This window comes from Hyperolius riggenbachi, chromosome 8, assembly GCF_040937935.1.
Source record: "Hyperolius riggenbachi isolate aHypRig1 chromosome 8, aHypRig1.pri, whole genome shotgun sequence".
NCBI classification, from domain to species: Eukaryota; Metazoa; Chordata; class Amphibia; order Anura; family Hyperoliidae; genus Hyperolius; species Hyperolius riggenbachi.
Window position 1 is genome coordinate 87673141 of NC_090653.1, and position 23684 is coordinate 87696824.

Sequence of the window (23684 nt, forward strand, 5' to 3'; positions counted from 1 at the left end):
AGCTGAGCTCGGGCTATGCCGCCGGAAGGCACCGCTCAGGCCCCGCTGGGCCGATTTGCATAATTTTTTTTTTGCTAGCTGCGTGCAGTGCCCGATCGCCGCCGCTACCCGCCGATCCGCCGCTATCTGTCGCGCCGCAGCCGCCCCCCCCCCCCCCCAGACCCCAAGCGCTGCCTGGCCAATCAGTGCCAGGCAGCTCTATGGGGTGGATAGGAATCCCCTTTGACGTCACGACGTCGATGTCGGTGACGTCATCCCGCCCCGTCGCCATGGCTTTGAACGGGATCTCCTGATCGCCGGCGGCGATCGGAGGGGCTGGGGGGATGCCGCTGAGCAGCGGCTATCGTGTAGCGAGACTTTGTCTCGCTACATGAAAAAAAAAAAAATAAAAAAAAAAAAAAAAGATTTGCTGCCCCCTGGCGATTTTTTAGCAAACCGCCAGGAGGGTTAATAGATTGTCATTGAACAGAGTCAAGAAAAACATTAAGGGCCTATTTCCACTACACGCAGATTGGATGCAGAATGAATGCAGAATGAATGCAGAAAAACTGACTCCAATTAATGCCTGTGGGAAAATCTGCATCAAAAAAATTGCGTTTAGTGGAAACAGGCCCATAGGCATTCATTGGAGTCAGTTCTTCTGCATCCAATCTGTGTGTAGTGGAAATAGGCCCTAAGGCTTTGTTCACATCTAAAATCGCAATTGCTGAGGCCGGCGTTTTGCGATTTTGTGAGTGATTTTTTTTCCCCCCGATCCCAGCACTTACCTGTGGACTTCGATATTGTATAAAGCATTTTTCTGAGCCCTTTTGCAGAGCGGTTCTGTTTGTTCACTTCCTGATGTCAGTCAGGAAGTGAACTCTTTCACCCGGAAATGAATAAACACAGTGTATGTATTCATGAAAGTGCAAACGCAATTGATGCATAAAGCGATTTTGTGAGTGTTTTGCGCTTTTCCTATACCTTCCATTATAGCAAAATCTCCCCAAAAATGGTGCAGGCAGCACTTCGGTCAGTGGAAAGCAGACACAACGAGCAGATATGAACAGTTCCATAAGGAATCATTGCACAATCGCTTTTACGGTGATTTTGAAATCGCTGGCGCTGCAAAAATAACTAAACGCCCTAGGTGTGAACAAGCCCTAAATCTACTTTGTAAATGTTTAGAGGGGTTATCTGTATAGTTTTTAAAAACTAGACGAATGCAACTGCGCCTGCACGGCTGCGCGCGTCCTAGCTCCTGCGCAGTACAAATGTTTTCATATTGCGCCTGCGCATTATGCTCCCGGAGACGCGAACAGGAGCGAGGCCGCGCAGGCACAGTTGTATTCATCTAGGTAGATGAATAATTGGACCGTGACCGGCAGCGGGGAACGGAGGATCGTAGGAGGACGGCGCAGGACAGGACAGCTGCAGGGGGCCGGTAGAAGCCCCAGGTAAGTGTCAGTTTTTGTTTTTAAAAACTATCCACAGAACCACTTTAAACATAAAATAAAACCATGGAATATCTTAACCTCCTTGCTGTTCTGATTCTTTTCAGATTTTAGGGTCTAAAAGAGGTGCAATTTTTTTCCACTCTTTCAGACCCTAAAACCTGAAAAAAATCCTTCTGGCAGGGAGATCTGCAGCAGAATAAAAGATTTACCTTACTGGGCTCCAGCGCTGCAGTTTTCAGTTTGACCACAAGATGGCGGTAATATACATATAAACGAACGTCTCTATATTTCTCTAATATAGAGAAGTTCGTTTTAAATATTAGCCCCGCCCCCGATGACGTCACGCCCCCTCCGCTGCTCCAATTGGCCGCCGTGTCCCCGGAAGAATAGCGGGGACATGGGGATCCCGGCGGCCACAGAAAGACCCCACACTGCCGGGGAGAGAGGCTGGAGTCCCGCTGCGCAGCGCGATCGCGCGCGGAACTCTAAAACTGAAGGTAAAGTGCTGCACTGCCTACCCCGACCTGAGCTCGGGATCACCGCTAACAGCTTCTTTTTTCTACCCGAGCTCAGGTCGGGAAAACCGGCAAGGAGGTTAAAACAAATAGTTTACCTCAGTTTATTACAACTGAAAGGACAACTGATGAGCAAGGTCATGTCCATGTGTCACTATGGTTCACATGGACACAGTTTGAGGCCTGGTGCACACAAAAAACCGCTAGCAGATCCACAAAATGCTAGCGGTTTTTGAAACACTTTTTCTTATTTTTATGAAGCGTTTCACCTAGTGTTTTGCGGTTTTGGGTAGCGTTTTTTGTGTAGTAGATTTCATATATTGTTACAGTAAAGCTGTTACTGAACAGCTTCTGTAACAAAAATGCCTGCAAAACCGCTCTGAACTGGCGTTTTTCAGAGCGGTTTGCGTTTTTCCTATACTTTACATTGGAGGCAGAAACGCCTCCGCAATCCAAAAAATGCCTCAGCCCGGGAGTATGCGTTTCAGCAAAACGCCTCCCGCTCTGGTGTGAACCACCCCATTGAAATACATTACCCTAGCGTGTCCACAGCCGCAAGCGGTTGTAAAAACGCAAGAAAACCCGCTCGGTGTGCACCAGCCCAAGCAGTGTGCTGACCAGGAAGCTGTTATGGGGTAATGGCCATTTTCAAAATGGAGGTCGGCGAATTCCATTGATCACAGTGGACAAACAGTACGCAGGAGAGGAGAAAGGGATTGATGAGTAGACTATACGGAGGTATACTGTATATGACATGTGTATGTTTATTTTGACTTTTAATTTTCAGTTCAGGTTTGATTTAAGTAGTGATGAGCATAATGACCTAATTACGATTATGTGAAATTTTGCGTAATTCGCAAAATTGCGATTATGGCCATAATCTAAATTTTGCGATTTTCCCGAAATTACGTGAAATTTCGTGTTTATGGGGAATTTCGTAATTACGATATTTTTCATAATTACAATTGTTTACGTAACACAAACAAATCAGAATTTTGTGTTTAACACGCAAATTCGACCTTTCTCAAAATTGTGTTCCACTCCTGATACATTTAAAGTGACAGCACTTGCAGGTACCTTTGCATTATCAGATATTGCAAGGCCCAAAACCAAGTGTTTCAGCATGCATGACCACTAAGTGCATCTTGACAAAGAGTACCTGTCTTAGAAGAGGCTGCAAGTAAAGTCTCCTGATACAGTTAAAGCAACAGCACGTGCAGGGACTTTTGCATTATCAGATATTGCAAGGTCCAAAACAAAGTGTCTCCGCATGACTCAGGGGCGTAGCAATAGGGGTTGCAGAGGTAGCGACCGCATCGGGGCCCTTGGGCCAGAGGGGCCCGGAGGGCCCTCCCTCAACTACAGAATTAGCTCTCTATTGGTCCTGTGCTCATAATAATCACTTCTATAGATATTTTGAATAGTGGTAATCATTAACAAACTGTTCCCCATCCCCTTCTTGCACCTCTGACACTGTAGTTGCCATTGGCAGGATTTGGTGCGCCGTATCAATTGTTATGTATAGAGTGCTTGGGGGGGGGCCCATTGTAAAACTTGCATCAAGGCCCACAGCTCCTTAGCTACGCCACTGCATGACTGCTAAGTGCACCATGACAAAGAGCACCTGTCTTAGGCCTAGTGCACACCAAGTGGATTTGGGAGCATTTTCAAAAATGCTACCGCTTCAGAAACCGCTTGGCTAATGTATCTCAATGGGATGGTGCACACCAGCGGTTTGAGGTTTTTAGCAAACTGCCAACGTGGCTCCTGCAGCATTTTTGCGGTTTGCAGAAGCGTTTCTGCCTCAATGTAAAGTAAAGGAAAAGCTCAAACCGCTCTGAAAAACGCTAGATCAGAGCGGTGTTCCAGGCGTTTTTGTTACAGTAGCTGTTCAGTAACAGCTTTACTGTAACAATACATGACATCTGCTACACAAAAACGTTCCAAAAACCGCTAGGCTTGTTTAGAAAACCTCTCTATACATGCCTAGGAATCTCTCTGATAATCTGCTTCAAAAACCTCTTGCGTTAGCAGATCTGCTAGAGGTTTTTGGTGTGCACTGGGCCTTAGCAGTGGCTGCAGATAGAGCCTCCTGATACATTTAAAGCGACAGCATGTGCAGGGGCCTTTTTATTATCAGTAATTGCAATCAATGAGTGACTTTCCTGAGTTTAGTTATTGCCTAAATGTGCATAATTACTATTAGAAACAAAATTACGTTCATTTTCGGAACTAAAATAACTGTGTTTCTATAGAAAACATATAATTACAAAATTTTGCGTTAAACACAAATTTGCGACACATGAAATTACATAACCGAAATTTCACTTACAGAATTCCGACTTACGGTTTGTATGGCAATTATGAAATTTCAAATTCATGTCGTAGCAGCAAAATTTGCGTCTGCAATTAAGGAAACACGAAATTTCAAAAATTTCGGCTCAACACTAGCTTTAAGATTAGTGGACACCTGTAATGGCTGCAACCTGTAGTGATTGGATGCCATTACTAGGGTGACATTTCTGGGACACAACACTGTACAGACAGACAGATCCTGTGCTGTTACATAGCAGTGCTACCGCGATTGGATCCCTACAGACGCAAAGGCTGGCAACAATGGTACGCCGCATTCCCAACTAGAGATGAAATATGGCATGTAGGGTATCCTATATACCCGAAATAGACATATAAATATATTTATAGGTGTTTTAGAACTGTGGCGCTTGTCATGTGAAATTTACGAAGGGTGAAATATGAAAAAATGTGTATTTTCTGCATTTACGATTATTTTGTTTTTACTATAAATTTAAATATTTCTTAAAACAAATATTACCCAAAGAAAGCCTAGATTGTCATGGAAAAAAATAAATACAAAGTTATTGCTGTATCATAGCAACACAGCTGAAATGCCAAAATGATCAGGAATCTGAGGGCCCTTTCACACCCAGGCGGTGGGGTGCAGTATTTTCACCGCACCCCACCGCTGTGCAATGAAAGTCTATGGAGACTTTCATACTGCGACGTTACGGTGTGACGTGACGGAAGTGGCGTTTCGCCGCAACCCCGACGCAGGTCCAAAGTTACGTTAATGCTGCAGCGATCTGTGTCGGCCGAAAGTCATGTTAGTTTATGGCGATGTGTACATTTTTTTTAAATCACCATTGCGACATCCTGGCGCGCATGCGTGGAAGCATATTTTAACAATACGCTTCTGTGCACTTCTGAATACCTGAAATAGGAAGTGACAGCAAGTACGCATCACGTGCGTGTCACTTCCTGCTTGGCCAGCGGCCAGACAGGGAACACCGCCCGATAGCGCAGTGTTCCCTTTAAGCCTGTTTTTGATGGTGCAATGCCGTGCGTCGGGCGCAACGCACCGTATCAATGACGCCGATTTCTGGTGTTAAACAAGCCTGAAGGTGTTAGGGCCCGTTTCCACTATCGCGAATTCGCATGCGTTTGCCGCATGCAAATTCGCATAGCCAATACAAGTGAATGGGACTGTTTCCACTTGTCAGGATTTCTGAGCGTTTTCATCCGTGTGAAAAATTCCCATGGCAGAGCCATCAGAATTCGCATACCGCTATGCGGGTGTATGCAAATTTTCATGCGAATTCACACGCAAATTCGCATGGAATCAATTGAAAAGCACACAGGCACTGCCATGGTTAAACTTGCATACAGCATCATTCATGTGAATTTGCATGAAAATTTGCATACAACCGCATGCGCAATTCGCATCCGCATGCAAAATTTTACCGTGGCGATTCGCACTGCACAAGTGGAAAAGGGCCCTTAAACCCCCCAGAAGTGTTTAAAATAAAATATAAAAAAAATAAAAAAAAAACAGATGTATTTGAAATTATAACTGCTATAATCCACTGTGCCAGACTATAATTGCTTATAAGGGGAAAAAAAGGAAATAGTAGTTATTTATTTCTAGCTGGGAGTACAGATCAGTTAAACAGATTTTGGTGAGCTGGCTTTGAAGAAGTCAAGAATGTTGAGATGTTCTATTTGAAAAAACAAATCTGCCAGTTTCAAATCCATCTCAGAGTCAAAGCTTATCAAATTGGAGGCTTTTTGGTCTACGGGAGCACCCATAGTTGTAGTTCCAACTGCTGAGGCAGCTACAAATGGCAGTTATATTTTGAAATTAAACAAAAAATGGAAGTTGGAAAGTGGTCACTCACTGATTCAGTTGAGTTGGTCACTCACTGATTCAGTTGAGTGAGCTTGAGCAGAGCAGAAAGCAGAGCGTTGTCTGAGCTTGTGCTTAGGAGAAAGAAGAGCGTGATCTATATACAGAGGAAGAGCAGGATGGGGTGAGTACTGAGAAGATGATTTTCCAGGCCTGGGTGTTTTGCTGGCAGGGGCGTAGCAATAGGGGGGTGCAGAGGTTGCGACCACATCGGGGCCCTTGAGCCAGAGGGGTCCTCCCTTAACTGCAGTATGAGCTCTCTATTGGTCCTGTGCTCATTATAATCACTTCTATAGATGCTTTGAATGGTAGTAATCATTAACAAACTGTTCCCCATCCCCTTCTTGCACATCTGACACTGTAGTTGCCATTGGCAGGTTTTGGTGCGCCGTATCGACTTATGTATAGAATGCTTGGGGGGACCCATGTAAAACTGGCATCGGGGCCCACAGCTCCTTAGCTATGTCACTGTTTGCGGGCCACACCTAGGGGAGGAGCTGACAAACCTCTCCACCCTAGTCTGATCAGGTTCAGGCTTCTTTTACACTGCAGTGGGTGGGTGTTTGGGGGGTGTTGCAGGTTTCTGTGTATTGGTGTGGTTGGGGGTCTCTCCGATAGCAGGACAGGGGCTATTATACGGGGAGCCTTACAAACCTCACACAGGCACAGTGGTGTAGCAATAGGGGTTGCAGAGGCCTCGACCACACCAGGGCCCTTGGGACAGAGGAGCCCGCAACTGTCTGTAATATTAGCTCTATATTGGTCCTGTGCTTGTTATGATCACTTCTATTAATGATTTGAATGATAATAATAAGCTGTTCCCCATCCCCTTCTTGCACCTCTGACACTGTGGTTGTCCTTGGCAGATTTTGGTGCGCTGTATCAATTGTTATGTATACAGTACTTGGGGGGGGGGGGGGGGGCATGTAAAACTTGCACCAGGGCCTATAGCTCCTTAGCTATGCCACTGCACAGGCACAGATGTTTCCCCAGTGTTAGTTACCCCCCCCCCCCTCCCCACAGTGCCCAATTATTATTATTTAGTATTTATATAACGCCAACATCTTCCGCAGTGCTGTACAGAGTATATTGTCTTGTCACTTAACTGACCCTCAAAGGAGCTCACAATCTAATCCCTACCATAGTTATATATCTATGTATGCATCGTTTAGTGTATGCATCACAGTCTAGGGCCAATTTTAGGGGGAAGCCAATAAACTTATCTGTATGTTTTCTTGTGGGAGGAAACCAGAGTGCCCGGAGAAAACCCACGCAGACATGGAGAGAACATACAAACTCCTTGAAGATGTTGACCTAGCAGGGATTGAAACTGGCGACCCAGCGCTGCAAGACAAGAGTGCTAACCACTACATCACCGTGCTGCCTGCGCAGAGAACAGGGCATGGGATAAATATGATTATCAACATTAGAACATTAAAATGTTTGAAATATGTTATCATTTTAGAAACTTGCAACACTATAGTTTTTTTTGTTATATTATATTGTTTGTACAGATTTTAACCACTTCACCACTGAGGGGTTTTACCCCCTGAGCACCAGAGCAATTTTCACCTTTCAGCGCTCCATCCATTCATTCATCTATAACTTTATTATTACTTATCGCAATGAAATGAACTATATCTTGTTTTTTTCGCCACCAATTAGGCTTTCTTTAGGTGGGACATTATGCCAAGAATAATTTTTTTCTAAATGTGTTTTAATGGGAAAATAGGAAAAATGTGGGGAAAAAAATAATTATTTTACAGTTTTCGGCCATTATAGTTTTTAAATAATGCATGCTACTGTAATTAAAACCCATGAAACGTATTTGCCCTTTTGTCCCGGTTATAAAACCATTTAAATTATGTCCCTATCACAATGTTTGGCGCCAATATTTTATTTGGAAATAAAGGTGCATTTTTTTCAGTTTTGCGTCCATCCCTAATTACAAGCCCATAGTTTATAAAGTAACAGTGTTATACCCTCTTGACATAAATATTTAAAAAGTTCAGTCCCTAAGGTAACTATTTATGTATTTTTTTTAATTGTAAATTTTTTAATTTTTTTTTAATTACAAAAAAAAAAAAAATGGGGAGTGTGGGAGGTAATGAGTTAATTTTATGTGTAAAAGTCATTTATTTGTATGTGAAAAAATGTGTAGGGTGTAGTTTACTATTTGGCCACAAGATGGCCACAGTAACTTTTTGTTTTAATGCGACCTCCAAGCTTCCTTCCGGAAGCTTGGAGGAAGAATAAGGAGGCTGGACACGTGAGTTTTTTCTCACAATGATCGCGCTGCCCATAGGAGAGCAGCTGATCATTGCGGGGCTTAGATCAACGAACGGGAATGGATTTTCCCGTTCATTGATCTCTGGGCGAGCGGGCGGCGGCGGTTTTACTAGCGGCGGGCGGCGTGTTTACGAGCGGGAGCGCGGGCAGCGTCGGGAACGCGGAAAGTACGTGTTTCTCCGTCCCTGGTTTTTAAAGGATGGAAAAAGGGGCGGAGAAATACGTACGCGCGGGGGTAAAGTGGTTAAATAATCAAATATGTTATTGTTTCTATGTGTGTAAAGGTGTTTGTGCAAGGGGGGTGGTTAGGGTTAGGCACCACCAGGGGGACTGGTTATGGTTAGGCACCACCAGGCGGTGGTTAGGGTTAGGCACCACCAGGGGATGGCTCTGTGTGAGAGTAGGGTTAGGTTAAGCTGTATTGATGAATTATGTTACAATTTTTAAAGTTAATATCTTGTCGTTTTCATTTCCAGTCTTGTTATTTAGTGGGGCCCTTTTTCTGCACGCGCTTTTTTCATGCACCCAAAAGCTAGATGTTCCCCCAGCTAAAGTCAGCCATACCATAGGCCCATGGGTCTGGCCTCTCTGTCTGTTTACTGCTAGCAAAGCCACAAAAAGGAAGTAGACTGCTTTGGAGAGGCTTATTTATAATGCAAGTCCATGTAGCAGTTAGGCACTCCGTTGCTGAGAGTTCAGCAGTAAGATCTTGTTTATACTGTACAGCAAATGCCAGGTACAGAGTTGAACCTGGGATATGTTGTATAACCAAGATCTTACCGCCACAATCTCCAGGTGTTAGTGCTGTCACTGCAGATGCACTACTAAGCATGCGCCCACTTGATAGTAGACAGAGTTCCTTAAGTGCCCTATGGTCTAGGTTCTCAACATGTGGGTTACTTATGCTGGACTCAATGGGTACTTAACCATTTCAGCCCGCGGGGATTTTTCACCTTATGCATCAGAGCAATTTTCACCTCCCATTCATTTGCTAAAAACTTTATCACTACTTATCACAATTTATTGATCTATATCTTGTTTTTTCCGCCACTAATTAGGCTTTCTTTGGGTGGTACATTTTGCTAAGAATTATTTTTTTTTAATAAATGCATTTTAACAGGATTAATAAGGAAAAAAATGGAAAAAAATTCATGATTTCAGTTTTTGGCAATTATAGCTTTAAAATAATCCACGCTTCCATAATTAAAACCTATGTATTTTATTTGCCCGTTTGTCTCAGTTATGACACCATTTAAATTTTGTCCCTATCACAATGTATGGCCCCAATATTTTATTTGGAAATAAAGGTGCATTTTTTCCGTTTTGCGTCCATCACTATTTACAAGCTTATAATTTAAAAAAATGTTCGTAGTATACCCCCTTTACATGCATATTTAAAAAGTTCAGACCCTTAGCTAACTATTTATGTCTTTTTTTTTTTTTTTTTTGTATTGTAATTTTTTTTTCCATTAAAAATTTTATTTGGGTAATATTTTGGTGTGGGAAATAAACAGTTAATTTTTAATGTTATTATATGTGTGAATTGTAATGTAAAAAATATGTAGATGTAGTTTTACTATTTGGCCACAAGATGGCCACCTTGAATTTTTTTTTCCCTTCCTTGTGCGGAAGTACAAGGGGATGCGGAAATTTTTCCGGGCAAAAGAACTGAAGCCGCTTGTAAGAGCGTTCAGTTTTTCTGCTGGGGAGACGGATCGGTGATGGGGAACCATGTTCCCGTTCACTGATCCCAGGGCTACCGGGGGACACCACGGGGGCTCGCCCGTGATCGCGTCCAGGCGGCAGAGATAGTTAAAGGACATCCAAGGCGAAAAAAAACTGAGATAAACAATTGTATCAATCCTCCTACTTCTAAAAATGAATTTTAAAGTTATCCCACAGTTTTATTTTATATTTCAATAAACTTTTTAAGCTTTTACTGTTTCGTGGCCTTTTCTCAATGACACATTAATTGAAGTATGCAAGGGCTAAAATATATGAACTATTGAAGCTTTTTATCTCTTTCCTGCTCTTAACCACTTTGTCCTTTGATACAGTATATCTACGTCAGCTGTGGTACCGTCCAAGCCACAGCCACGTAGGTATACTGATCTGCTTGCAGCCCTGTTGTGCAGGAACAGGTGCGCTTCAGAGCGCACCTCCCGGCACTAAAAGCTGCAATACTAATTGGTGAAAGGGAAAATGTTCCCTTGTAGCCAATTAGTGATCCCCCCGCGTATGAACGATCACCGCTGTAGCAAACAGCGGTGATCCTTCATCTCTCCCCTCGGTGGACAGATCTGTTAAAAAAAAACGGATCAGAAAGCAGCCTGACTCACCTTATTTCGGTCCAGCGATCAGCCTGCAGCCCGAGCCTCCGATCCCCACGCAGCCCTGTGATGCTGAATAGCCGGGGCCCGGCTTGATGACGTCATCAAGCCGGGACCCGGTATCCAGCATTACAGGGCTGCGTGCAGAGCTGGGATTGGAGGCTCGGGCTGCAGGCTGATCGCTGGAACGAGATAAGGTGAGTCAGGCTGCTTTCTGATCCTTTTTTTAACAGATCTGGCCACCGAGGGGGCTGCCTGGGTGTGGGGTGGGGCATCTGGCTGGCCCTTATGGGGGTGCGTGGACCCCTGGTGGAGGGTAAAATGTGCACCTGGGGGGGTGGGATAAAGTAAGAGGGGACACATTTTAATTTTCAGTGTATAATTTTATACTGGGGGCAGATCTGGCTATAATGGTGGGGGGGCCCTAATCCTGGGTGCACTCACTAATTCTGAGGGCGCTTCTGGCGATAATGGGGGACCACTATTCCTGGGGACACATTTAGTTATAATGAGGGGCAGCAATCCTGGAGATACATCTGTCTATCTATACTGGGAGGTGCCAAACACAGAGGACACATCGGGCTATACTGGGGGTGACTGATATTGTGGACACATCTGGCTATATGAATGCAGAAAAACTGACTCCAATGAATGCCTATGGGAAAATCTGTATCAAAAAAATTGCGTTTAGTGGAAACAGGCCCATAGGCATTCATTGGAGTCAGTTTTCTGCATCCATTTTGCATCCAATCTGTGTGTAGTGGAAACAGGCCCTAAGGCTTTGTTCAGTGTTCACATCTAAAATCGCAATCGCTGAGGCCAGCGTTCTGCGATTTTGTGAGTGGTTTTTGTTTCCCCGATCCCAGCGCTTACCTGTGCACTTAAATATTGTATCAAGCATTTTTCTAAGCCCTTTTGCAGAGCGGTTCCGTTTGTTCACTTCCTGATGTCAGTCAGGAAGTGAACTCTTTCACCCGGAAATGAATAAATACAATGTATTTATTCATGAAAGCGCAAATGCAATTGATGCATAAAGCGATTTTGTGAGCGTTTTGCGCTTTTCCTATACCTTCCATTATAGCAAAATCTCCCCAAAAATGGTGCAGGCAGCGGAAAGCAGACAAAACGAGCAGATATGAACAGTTCCATAAGGAATCATTGCACAATCGCTTTTATGGTGATTTTGAAATCGCTGGTGCTGAAAAAAATAACTAAACGCCCTAGGTGTGAACAAGCCCTCAATCTACTTTGTAAATGTTTAAAGGGGTTATCTGTATAGTTTTTAAAAACTAGACGAATGCAACTGCGCCTGCACGGCTGCACACGTCCTAGTTCCTGCGCAGTACAAATGTTTTCATATTGCGCCTGCGCATTATGCTCCCGGAGACACGAACAGGAGTGAGGCCACGCGTGGCAGCGCAGGCACAGTTGTACTCGTCTAGTTAGATGAATAATTGGACCGTGAAAGGAGGCGGGGAACAGAGGATCGTAGGAGGACGGAGCAGGACAGGACAGCTGCAGGTGGCCGGTAGAAGCCCCAGGTAAGTGTCAGTTCTTGTTTTTAAAAACTATCCACAGAACCACTTTAAACATAAAATAAAATCATGGAATATCTTAAAACAAATAGTTTATTTCAGTTTATTATAACTGAAAGAACAACTGATGAGCAAGGTAATGCCCATGTTTCACTATGGTTCACATGGACACAGTTTAACAGTGTGCTGACCAGGAAGCTGTTATGAGGTAATGGCCATTTTCAAAATGGAGGACGGATAATTCTATTGATCACACTGGACAAACAGTACGCAGAAGAGGAGAAAGGGATTTATGAGTAGACTATACAGAGGTATACTGTATATGACATGTGTATGTTTATTTTTGACTTTTTTAGTTCAGGTTTGCGTTAAGATTAGTGGACACCTGTAATGGCTGCAACCCGTAGTGATCTGATGCGATTGCTAGGGTGACAGTTCTGGCAAAGAATACTGTACAGACAGACAGATCCTATGCTGTTACCTAGCAGTGCTCTTGCATTTGGATCCAATCACTACAGACCACTGGCCTACAAACAATGATGTGGGGGAGGGCGTAGCAGAGCTGGTACAATGTCCTCCAGCACCCGAGGCTGAGACACCAAAGTGCGCCCCTCCATCCCTCCCACCCCAGCCATCACACACTGATTGCTATTAGACTAAGAGGTGACCCAGACACACACACACACACACACACACACACACACACACAATCTCTAGTTATCTGGCTTGCAGTCACTGCCATGCATCCCCTTGTCTTATTTGTTTATGCTTTAAACACAAAAAGGGAATGATAGCTGAGTGAGTTGTGCGCCCCCTCCTACACTGCGCCCTAAGGCTGGAGCCTCTCTCGCCTCTGCCTCGGCCCAGCCCTGGGGCGTAGAGCCCTGGGTGAGGAGTAGGCGGGGTGACAAATAGACAATCCAGCTGCTGAGTCTGTAAGATGAATGCACTTCTATAGTGCATGGAGAAGCCATGGTATCTGAGAGTGCCCTGTATGTCCCGCCCGTTTAACTGTAGCACTGATTGGAAGAGTGTGCCCTCTGAGCTCTGACACAGCTGCTCCACCCACTCTCTACTCTGCTTGTGTCTACACAACAAGCTCTCATGTAGAGATGTAGCGAACGGTTCGCCGGCAAACGGTTCCAGGCGAACTTTGGTGGTTCGCGTTCGCCTGGACCAGGCGAACTTTTGCGGAAGTTCGATTCGCCCCATAATGCACTATGAGGGTCAACTTTGACCCTCTGCATCACAGTCAGCAGGCACATTATAGCCATTCAGGCTACACTAAGCCCTGGACCCCCCCTTATAGAAGGCAGGCTCGCTGGCCATGACACTCACTCGTGTGCCTGCTGCAAATAGACAGACTAGGGAGAGCTGCTGCAGATTTTTTCTCCTAGGGAAAGATTAGTTAGGCTTAGTTAGGCTCTTGGCTTGCTCCTGGCTGATTGTTATTGCTAAAATAGCACCCCTCAACAGCTCTTTTGAGAGCTAATGTTTTCCTGATGTGCTTTTTTTGGGGGGTGTTGCTCACTGACACTGACATTATACAGCCCTATCTGTTGCAGCTGGACCTTGGTAATTGTAATTACTGTGCCAACCAGGCCCTGCCTAACTATCTATACTGGGACACCTACCTATGCCTACCTAACTACTGGGGCACCTACTTACCTATACGGGGACACCTACCTACCTATACTAGGGGACCTAACTATGTCTACCTACCTATACTGGGACTCCTACCTATGCCTAGCTAACTACTGAGGCACCTATCTATGCCTACCTACCTATACTGGGACTCCTGCATGCCTAGCTAACTACTGAGGCACCTACCTACCTATACTGGGACTCCTACCTATGCCTACCTACCTATACTGGGACTCCTACCTATGCCTAGCTAACTACTGAGGCACCTACCTATGCCTACCTACCTATACTGGGACACCTACCTATGCCTACCTACCTATACTGGGTCTCCTACCTATGCCTAGCTAACTACTGAGGCACCTACCTATGCCTACCTACCTATACTGGGACTCCTACCTATGCCTACCTACATACAAGAAGATAATAAGGTCGCTGCTTCATTGTGGACAGCCCAAATTTGATCAGCTGGACAGTCACTGTTGTTCTATCATTGAGCTACCACAGCCTGGCGACCATATAGGCTGGAAAACTGCCACGGCCTGCACTGTGGCCATGTTGCGCACCAGTCCAGCACGGCCGTCACTACGCAAACAGCTGATTGTGGTGCGTTACACAGTGAGTTTGGTGTGTCAGTGTGAAGCAGTACTCTAATTACACTCCCTGATTGATGTATACACATGCAAGATGTTTTAAAGCACTTTAGGCCTGCAATTTAGCATTCAATGTGATTTCTGCCCTTAAAATGCTGCTTTGCGTCAAATCCAGATTTTTCCCCGGGACTTTGGGCATGTATCCCACTCCGCCATGCCCCCCTCCAGGTGTTAGACCCCTTGAAACATGTTTTCCATCACTTTTGTGACCAGCATAATTTTTTCTATTTTACAAAGTTCGCCTCCCCATTAAAGTCTATTGCGGTTCACGAACTTTTCCGCGAACCGAACCTGCCGCGAAGGTTCGCAAAACGAAAATCGGAGGTTTGCGACATCACTACTCTCCTGTACTTGCATGCTGTCTGGCTGGAAGACAGGAATCACTCCTCTTTTCACACAGCATAGCTGTGCTTCCGGCCTGGATTCTGCAGGGACCAGCTTATCAAATCAAAAATAGCTTTATTGACATGACCAAGTTTCAATACAGGCATTGCCAAAGCAGGGGGAATGAGGGAGATGGGATGGGGTGGGGGTGCAGTGAGTTAGCAGTTCGTGGACTGGTTTCTATGAACACAAGAAGAAAAACACAGCATGCAGGACTTTTTTTATCACATCAAATTGGAATTGCATGTAGTGTAAAAGAGCATTTACAGCAGGGGTCCCCAAAATTATTTGGGACCACTTTCTAGTCTAAACATTTATCCGGAACCGGCTATGTGGGTGGGTGTGTGTTTGGGGGGTGTTGGAGGTGTCTGTGCATTGTGTGGTTGGGGGTCTCCCAGGTAGCAGGGCAGGGGCTATTATACAGGGAGCCTTACAAACCTCACACAGGCACAGTTGTTTCCCCAGTTTAAAAAAATCTCTCTCTGTCTTTTTTGCAGAGCTTACTTGAGTCATCTGTGGAGAGGACGGGCAACCGATCCTGGGAATGGAGCAAGGGACGGAGTTGAGCCAGGTGAGAACCATAGCAATTCAACTATAACCCCAACTCCAGCAACATTCCACTGTTCAGCTCTGTGTCATAGCTTACTAGTACCCCATAATGCTTCCCAGTACCCCCATAAAGCTTCCCAGTACCCAATAATGCTTCCCAGTACCCAATAATGCTTCCTGGTACCCCATCATGCTTCCCAGTACCCCCATAAAGCTTCCCAGTACCCCATCATGCTTCCCAGTACCCCAAAATGCTTCCCAGTACCCCGTAATGCTTCCCAGTACCCCCATAATGCTTCCCAGTACCCCCATAATGCTTCCCAGTACCCCCATAATGCTTCCCGGTACCCTATCATGCTCCCCAGTACCCCCATAAAACTTCCCAGTACCCCATCATGCTTCCCAGTACCCCGTAATGCTTCCCAGTACCCCCATAATGCTTCCCAGTACTCCCATAATGCTTCCTAGTACCCCCATAAAGCTTTCCAGTACCCCCATAAAGCTTCCCAGTACCCCCATAAAGCTTCCCAGTACCCCATCATGCTTCCCAGAACCCCATAATGCTTCACAGTACCCCATAAAGGTTCCCAATACCCCCATCATGCTTCTCAGTACCCATCATGCTTCCCAGTACCCCATCATGGTTCCCAGTACTCCCCTAGTAGGCCCCACCTTCTGAGTAATAATAGAATTTCCAGTACTCCCATAGTGTGCCCCACCTCCTCAGTACCCCATAATGTGTCCAGTGGTGTAGGAACCACCATAGCAGCCATATCCATGCTATGAGGCCTGTAGCCATTATAGCAATAAGGGCAGGGCCGATGTTCCTGGATGCAAGTGCTTTTTTCCTGTCTCCTTATGTCCAGCCTGGCCGTGATCACCACCCCTACCGACCTTATCCCCCCCCCCCCTCCCCCATGCCGCAGCTCATTGAAGCAGAAGGCTGACAAGTGAATGGGGACTATTTTTCACCAGCCGCTTCATTGTGGATTGATTCAGCAAGCTCTGTTCCTGACAATCAGTTCTTAGTTCCGGCTGGGAACAGAGCAGTACTGTGCTGGCCGTGGATCCACTCCCCTCCATGCTGCCTCTACACATGGAGAGAGCCAGAGGGGAGACAGAAAGAGGAGAGGACACAGAGATGAGCTGCGTGGCAGGGGACTGAGCTTTTGCCACCATGCAGCCACTCCATCAGTCTCCTCTACTGTCAGGCTGACTGCCTCCCCCACCTGCCACTCTGCCAGAGGGAGAAGGGGAATGAAGGGCAAAGCACTTCTGCCAAAGTTCCTATACTGCCCTGGCATTTTAGGGGCCCTAAACCGTGAGGAGTAGTCTTGAAACCAAATGTCGCAAAATGACCTGTGAAATCCTAAAGGTACTCATTGGACTTTGGGCCCCTTAGCGTACTTGGGGTGTAAAAAAGTGCCACACATGTGGTACCGCCGTACTCAGGAAAAGTAGTATAATGTGTTTTGTGGTGTATTTTTACACATACCCATGCTGGGTGGGAGAAATATCTCTGTAAATGACAATTGTTTGATTTTATTTTTACACACAATTGTCCATTTACAGAGAGATTTCTCCCACCCAGCATGGGTATGTGTAAAAATACACCACAAAACACATTATACTACTGAGTACGGCGATACCACATGTGGGACACTTTTTTGCAGCCTAGGTGCGCTAAGGGGCCCAAAGTCCTATTCACAGGTCATTTTGAGGCATTTGTTTTCTAGACTACTCCTCACGGTTTAGGGCCCCTAAAATGCTAGGGCAGTATAGGAACCCCACAAGTGACCCCATTTTAGAAAGAAGACACCCCAAGGTATTCCGTTAGGTGTATGGCGAGTTCATAGAAGATTTTATTTTTTGTCACAAGTTAGTGAAAAATGACACTTTGTGGAAAAAAAAAAAATAAAAATCAATTTCTGCTAAGTTTTGACAAAAAATAAAAATTTTCTATGAACTTGTCATACACCTAACAGAATACATTGGGGTGTCTTTTTTCTAAAATGGGGTCACTTGTGGGGTTCCTATACCGCCCTGGCATTTTACGGGCCCAAAACCGTGAGTAGTCTGGAAACTAAATATCTCAAAATGACTGTTCAGGGGTATAAGCATCTGCAAATTTTGATGACAGGTGGTGTATGAGGGGGGCGAATTTTGTGGAACCGGTCATAAGCAGGGTGGCCTTTTAGATGACAGGTTGTATTGGGCGTGATCTGATGGATAGGAGTGCTAGTGGGGTTACAGGAGGTGATTGATGGGTGTCTCAGGGTGGTTAGAGGGGAAAATAGATGCAATCAATGCACTGGGGAGGTGATCGGAAGGGGGTCTGAGGGGGATCTGAGGGTTTGGCCGAGTGATCAGGAGCCCACACGGGGCAAATTAGGTCCTGATCTGATGGGTAGGTGTGCTAGGGGGTGACAGGAGGTGATTGATGGGTGTCTCAAGGTGTGATTAGAGGGGGGAATAGATGCAAGCAATGCACTGGCGAGGTGATCAGGGCTGGGGTCTGAGGGCGTTCTGAGGGTGTGGGCGGGTGATTGAGTGCCCTAGGGGCAGATAGGGGTCTAATCTGATGTATAGCAGTGACAGGGGGTGATTGATGGGTAATTAGTGGGTGTTTAGGGTAGAGAACAGATGTAAACACTGCACTTGGGAGGTGATCTGACGTCGGATCTGCGGGCGATCTATTGGTGTGGGTGGGTGATCAGATTGCCCGCAAGGGGCAGGTTAGGGGCTGATTGATGGGTGGTAGTGACAGGGGGTGATTGATAGGTGATTGACAGGTGATCAGGGGGATAGATGCATACAGTACACAGGGGGGGGGGTGTCTGGGGGGGGGTGATCAGGAGGGAGCAGGGGGCAGTTTAGGGAATAAAAAAAAAAAATAGTGTTGACAGATAGTGACAGGGAGTGATTGATGGGTGATTAGGGGGTGATTGGGTGCAAACAGTGGTCTGGGCAGGAAGGGGGGGTCTGAAGGGTGCTGTGGGCGATCAGGGGGCAGGGGGGGGGGGGGGGGAAATCAGTGTGCTTGGTGCAGACTAGGGTGGCTGCAGCCTGCCCTGGTGGTCCCTCGGACACTGGGACCACCAGGGCAGGAGGCAGCATGTATAATACACTTTGTATACATTACAAAGTGTATTATACACTTTGTATGCGGCGATCCGGGTGCTAGTAACCCGCCGGCGCTTCCGAACGGCCGGCGGGTTACAGCGCGAGGTGGGCGGAGCCAGTCCCCGGTGGCCGATCGCGTCACAAATGACGCGATCGCGCCGCCCATGCCCGTACAAGGACCGCCGCCTCTGTGCATGCAGCGGTCCTTGCGGGGTCCACTTCCCGGCCGCCTCTGTGCGTTGGGCGGTCGGGAAGTGGTTAAACTAAACCTGAGACAGATGAAAGTTTTATACATACTTGGGGCTTCTTTCATCCCCCTTCAGGCTAATCAGTCCCTTGCTGTCCTCCTCCGCCACTTGGATCTTCTGGTATGGGTCCAGGCACTTGAGCCAATCGGGCACACTCTCCACCGCCAGGAACGTACTACACCTTCGCAGCACTATTGCGCAGGTGCAGAATGCTCCTGGCTGTGGGAGTGGCTCGCGGCCGGACTGTGCTGACTGGCTGAATTACCGCCACTCATAGCAGAAGATTCAGGTGGTTGAAGAGGACAGCGAGGCACCGATTAGCCTGAAAGGGGCTGGAGGAAGCCCAAGGTATGGATAAAAAACTTTTTTCATTCGTCTCAGGTACCCTTTAATTCGTAGTCACCAAACCAAATTTTAACTACATATCAAATTATTTGATTTCATGAGCAAAAGGAGTGCATAAATTTGCATAAACCAGCATCAGCGCAGAATTATTTCCATCTCATTGACCATCTCTATTAGTGACACAGCTACACATCAAGCTTTATTCTTACAGTATAGATGTGATTTAGTACATATAAGAGATTCCTGTGTACACATCATATATACAGTCACAATCAGATATGTGTACCTGACTTTACAAGTACGGGAGCTGCTTTATTAAAGCAGCACAACTATTTTTTATTGCATGGTAGTAATTTCATTTTTGTACGCCAAGCACAGCTATTACTACAGTATATATATATATATATATATATATATATATATATATATATATATATATATATATATATATATATATATATATATATATATATATATATATAATTTATGATGACTATTGTCTAAGAAATAGAACATTTTGTCATATTTTCTGTTTTAATTACATTTTAGGCCCGGTTCACATTAGCGGTTGTTTGCCAAACGGACCGGATGACCTGACCGGATCCGGACCGGATCCGGATCGGAACCGTACGGTTCTGATCCGGATCCGATCCGGATCCGGTCAGGTTGCATCAGGTGGTAATCAGGATGCGATCCGGATCCGTTTGGCAAAGTTAACGTAAAAAAAAAAAAAAATGTTGGGGTCTGGGAGGTCAGCAGAAGGGGGACCTGTGGAATCAGGCCCTCTGCTGTTTAGCACTCACCTCCACCTCCGACATGCTGCCAACATCCTGCCAACACCTCCAGCTCGTGCTGCTCCACTCCAAAATGCTTGCCCATGTGTCCCCAGCCAATATCGCCGCAAAAATCCGCATAGGAAGTGGGGTAGAACATCCGGATTTCTCAGCCAGTGTGTTGTGCGGCCTCCGGTTCCCATTTGTTTGTATTGGCCGGATGGTGCAGTCCGGCTCCGCCCCGGATACGGCTGCCGGAGGGGCCGGATGAAAAAATAGCGCATGTTGGAACGGAGGCCGGAGTCCGGATCCGGCCCGGATCCGGTCCGGCTCTGCAGAACGGACCCAAGTGAACGGACGCATAGGCTTTAATTGCTATGCCGTGCGTCCGTTCCGTCCGTTCTGCAGGCGGTGCGGCTCCGGCACGGCGATTCCGGAGGGCCACCGCAAGTGTGAACCGGGCCTTAAAGAGGAGCTGTTAGGTATAGGGTCTCAGAGAAAATAAACACATATATCAGTAGCTAAAGATTGGCTGTACTTACATTACATATGCATTTCACTGTCCACGTTTGGATTTCACAGAATTTGTATATAGTATATGCAGAGATAGATGCTCCTGACAGCTCATGGCAGGCTCCATGTTTGTGAAGCCAAATGTGTCGTCATGTCCTGCCTGCTTCTGGTCACAGATAAGCTCGTTCTTGAACAACACGGTGTGCAGTGAATATTAATGAGCCATGTGGCTAGGAACAATAGCTGACTCCTGCAGTGTAGTCTGCCCGGAGATTTATATCAGTGCTACGCTCTGGACTGATTACACAAGCTGCTGTACCGTCTCATTAGCAGCCGAGGGGAGGGCCCCAGAATGCTTTGCAGTTTAGCTGCGGCTTGCGTCTTTATGGGTCTATAACAGACTAAGATAAGCACACATCAAAGGTAACTGAAATGTTTATCTTCACTAATGGCTTTTGAGCTTCCTTCTAAACTGTTTAACACAGGAGAATAGAGGTTTAAATTAGCTTCTGCAGCCTGACAGTTACTCTTTAAATTCATTAGGAGTTGGAGCATTTTTTCCTAACTCCGACTCCAGGTACCCAAAAATTGCTCCGACTCCTCGACTCCGACTCCACAGCCCTGCTATGAATATGAGCAGAATTGCATGCAGCTTCATGATACACTCTCGCATGCGCTCCATATTATCTAATTATATGCCGTTTTAAGTTGTCTCCTAGCTCATAGACTGCGCTCACATTAATAGCCCTTACTTTTTAACGGATATTACCAGTCTATCGTTATTTAAAGTGAATGGGAACCGCATTTTTAAAAAAATGAGACAGATACTTACCCAAGGAGAGGGAAGGTTTTGGGTCGTATAGAGCCTTCCCGCTCCTCTCCTGGTCCCCTCGTTCCGGTGCTGGCTCGCCCGGTAGCAGTATTTCACTACATTAGTCAAATACTGCTTTACCCGGCCGAAGGAGGCTTCAGAAGTCTTCAGGGAGCCTGAGTGCTCCTGAAGAAGGGCGGCCCTGTACTGCACCTGCGCAAGCACACTCTCTTGCACGCTCACGCCTGTGCAGTATGGAGCCGCACGGCTCCCGAAGACTTCCAAATACCCTTTCGACGGGGGATTGAAATGGGAGGGAGCCAGCACAGGATAGAGGGCACAGAGAGGTGACAGAAGGCTCTATATGACCCAGAGCCTTCCCTCTCCTTAAGTAAGTATTTGCTTCATTTTTTTTGAAATGCGGTTCCCATTCACTTTAAAGGGAACCTAAACTGAAAAGGATATGGATTTTTCCTTTTTAAGAATAATACCAATTGCCCGACTCTCCTGCTGATCCTGTGTCTCTAATACTTTAAGCCACAGCCCCTCAACAAGCATGCAGATCAGGTGCTCTGACTGAAGTCAGACTGGATTAGCTGCATGCTTGTTTCAGGTGTGTGATTCAGTCACTACTGCAGCCACAGAGGTCAGCAGGACTGCCAGGCAACTGGTATTGTAAACGGTAACATCCATATCCCTATCAGTTTAGGTTCCCTTTAATGTTGTATATATAAATACAACACTAAATAATGACACAGGTGTTAGTCGTTGGGAAATAAGTGCTATTAATGAGAGCAAAGTCTATCAGCTATGAGACAACATAAAGTGATAAACCAGCAGGAGCATGCTGAATGGTAATTGGTAGGTATATTAAACAAAAAGCCGTTTGTTCGTAAAATTTCAGTCTTTAATACAGATTTTTTTTTTATTTAACAATACTCTCATACAGAACCCTGTGCCCAATCATAAAAGCTATGCCTGATCCCTGCTATGAGCACACACTACGTTATCAATGTCCTCGATGTGTCGCTCACCATACTTCCTTTCCCACACCTATCTTAATTCTTACGATAGATACGGTAGATATACGCACGCACGCACGAACGCGCACGCACACACACACACACACACACACACACATTTTTTTCCTTTAAAACTGCAAAGTGGGGTGTGCGTAATTATTCAGCCCCCAGAGTAAATACCTTGTAGAACCAGCTGCCAGTCTTTTAGGATATGTCTCTACCAGCTTTGCACATCTAGAGGCTGAAATCCTTGCCCATTCTTCTTTGCAAAACAGCTCCAGCTCAGTCAGATTAGATGGACAGCGTTTGTGAACAGCAGTTTTCAGATCTTGCCACAGATTCTCGATTGGATTTTGATCTGGACTTTGACTGGGCCATTCTAACACATGGATATGTTTTGTTTTAAACTATTCCATTGTTGCCCTGGCTTTATGTTTAGGGTTGTTGTCCTGCTGGAAGGTGAACCTCCGCCCCAGTCTCATGTCTTTTGCAGACTCCAAGAGATTTTCTTCCATGATTGCCCTGTATTTCTCTCCATCCATCCTCCCATAAGCTCTGACCAGCTTCCCTGTCCCTGCTGAAGAGAAGCACCCCCAGAGCATGATGCTGCCACCACCATATTTGACAGTGGGGCTGGTGTGTTCAGAGTGATGTGCAGTGTTAGTTTTCTGCCACACAGTGTTTTGCATTTTGACCAGAAAGTTCAGTTTTGGTCTCATCTGACCAGAGTACCTTCTTCCACGTTTGCTGTGTCCCCCACATGGCTTGTGGCAAACTGCAAACGGGACTTCTTATGCTTTTCTGTTAACAATGGCTTTCTTCTTGCCACTCTTCCATAAAGGCCAGGCAGTGCGTGACTAATAGTTGTCCTATGGACAGATTCCCCCACCTGAGCTGTAGATCTCTGCAGCTCATCCAGAGTCACCATGGGCCTCTTGATTGCATTTCTGATCAGCGCTCTCCTTGTTCAGCCTGTAAGTTTAGGTGGACGACCTTGTCTTGGTAGGTTTACAGTTGCGCCATACTCCTTCCATTTCTGAATGATCGCTTGAACAGTGCTCCGTGGTATGTTCAAGGCTTTGAAAATCTTTTTGTAGCCTAAGCCTGCTTTAAATTCCTCAATAACTTTATCCCTGACCTGTCTCTTGTGTTCTTTGGACTTCATGGTGTTGTTGCTCCCAATATTCTCTTAGACAACCTCTGAGGCCGTCACAGACCAGCTGTATTTGTACTGACATTAGATTACACACAGGCGCACTCTATTTAGTCGTTAGCACTCATCAGGCAATGTCTATGGGCAACTGACTGCACTCAGA

The 23684-nt window shown here is 45.9% G+C and overlaps 2 long non-coding RNA genes across 2 annotated transcripts in view; one reads left to right on the top strand and one right to left on the bottom strand.

Moving 5' to 3' along the window:
- The window catches only part of LOC137528244 (uncharacterized), a 152370-nt gene that overhangs the window by 124865 nt on the left and 3821 nt on the right, over nt 1–23684 (bottom strand). The window lies entirely within an intron of this gene.
- Nucleotides 6146–7620, top strand: LOC137528243 (uncharacterized). The gene is made up of 2 exons (XR_011023329.1): nt 6146–6276; nt 7397–7620. It is a non-coding gene; the product is annotated as an uncharacterized lncRNA (long non-coding RNA).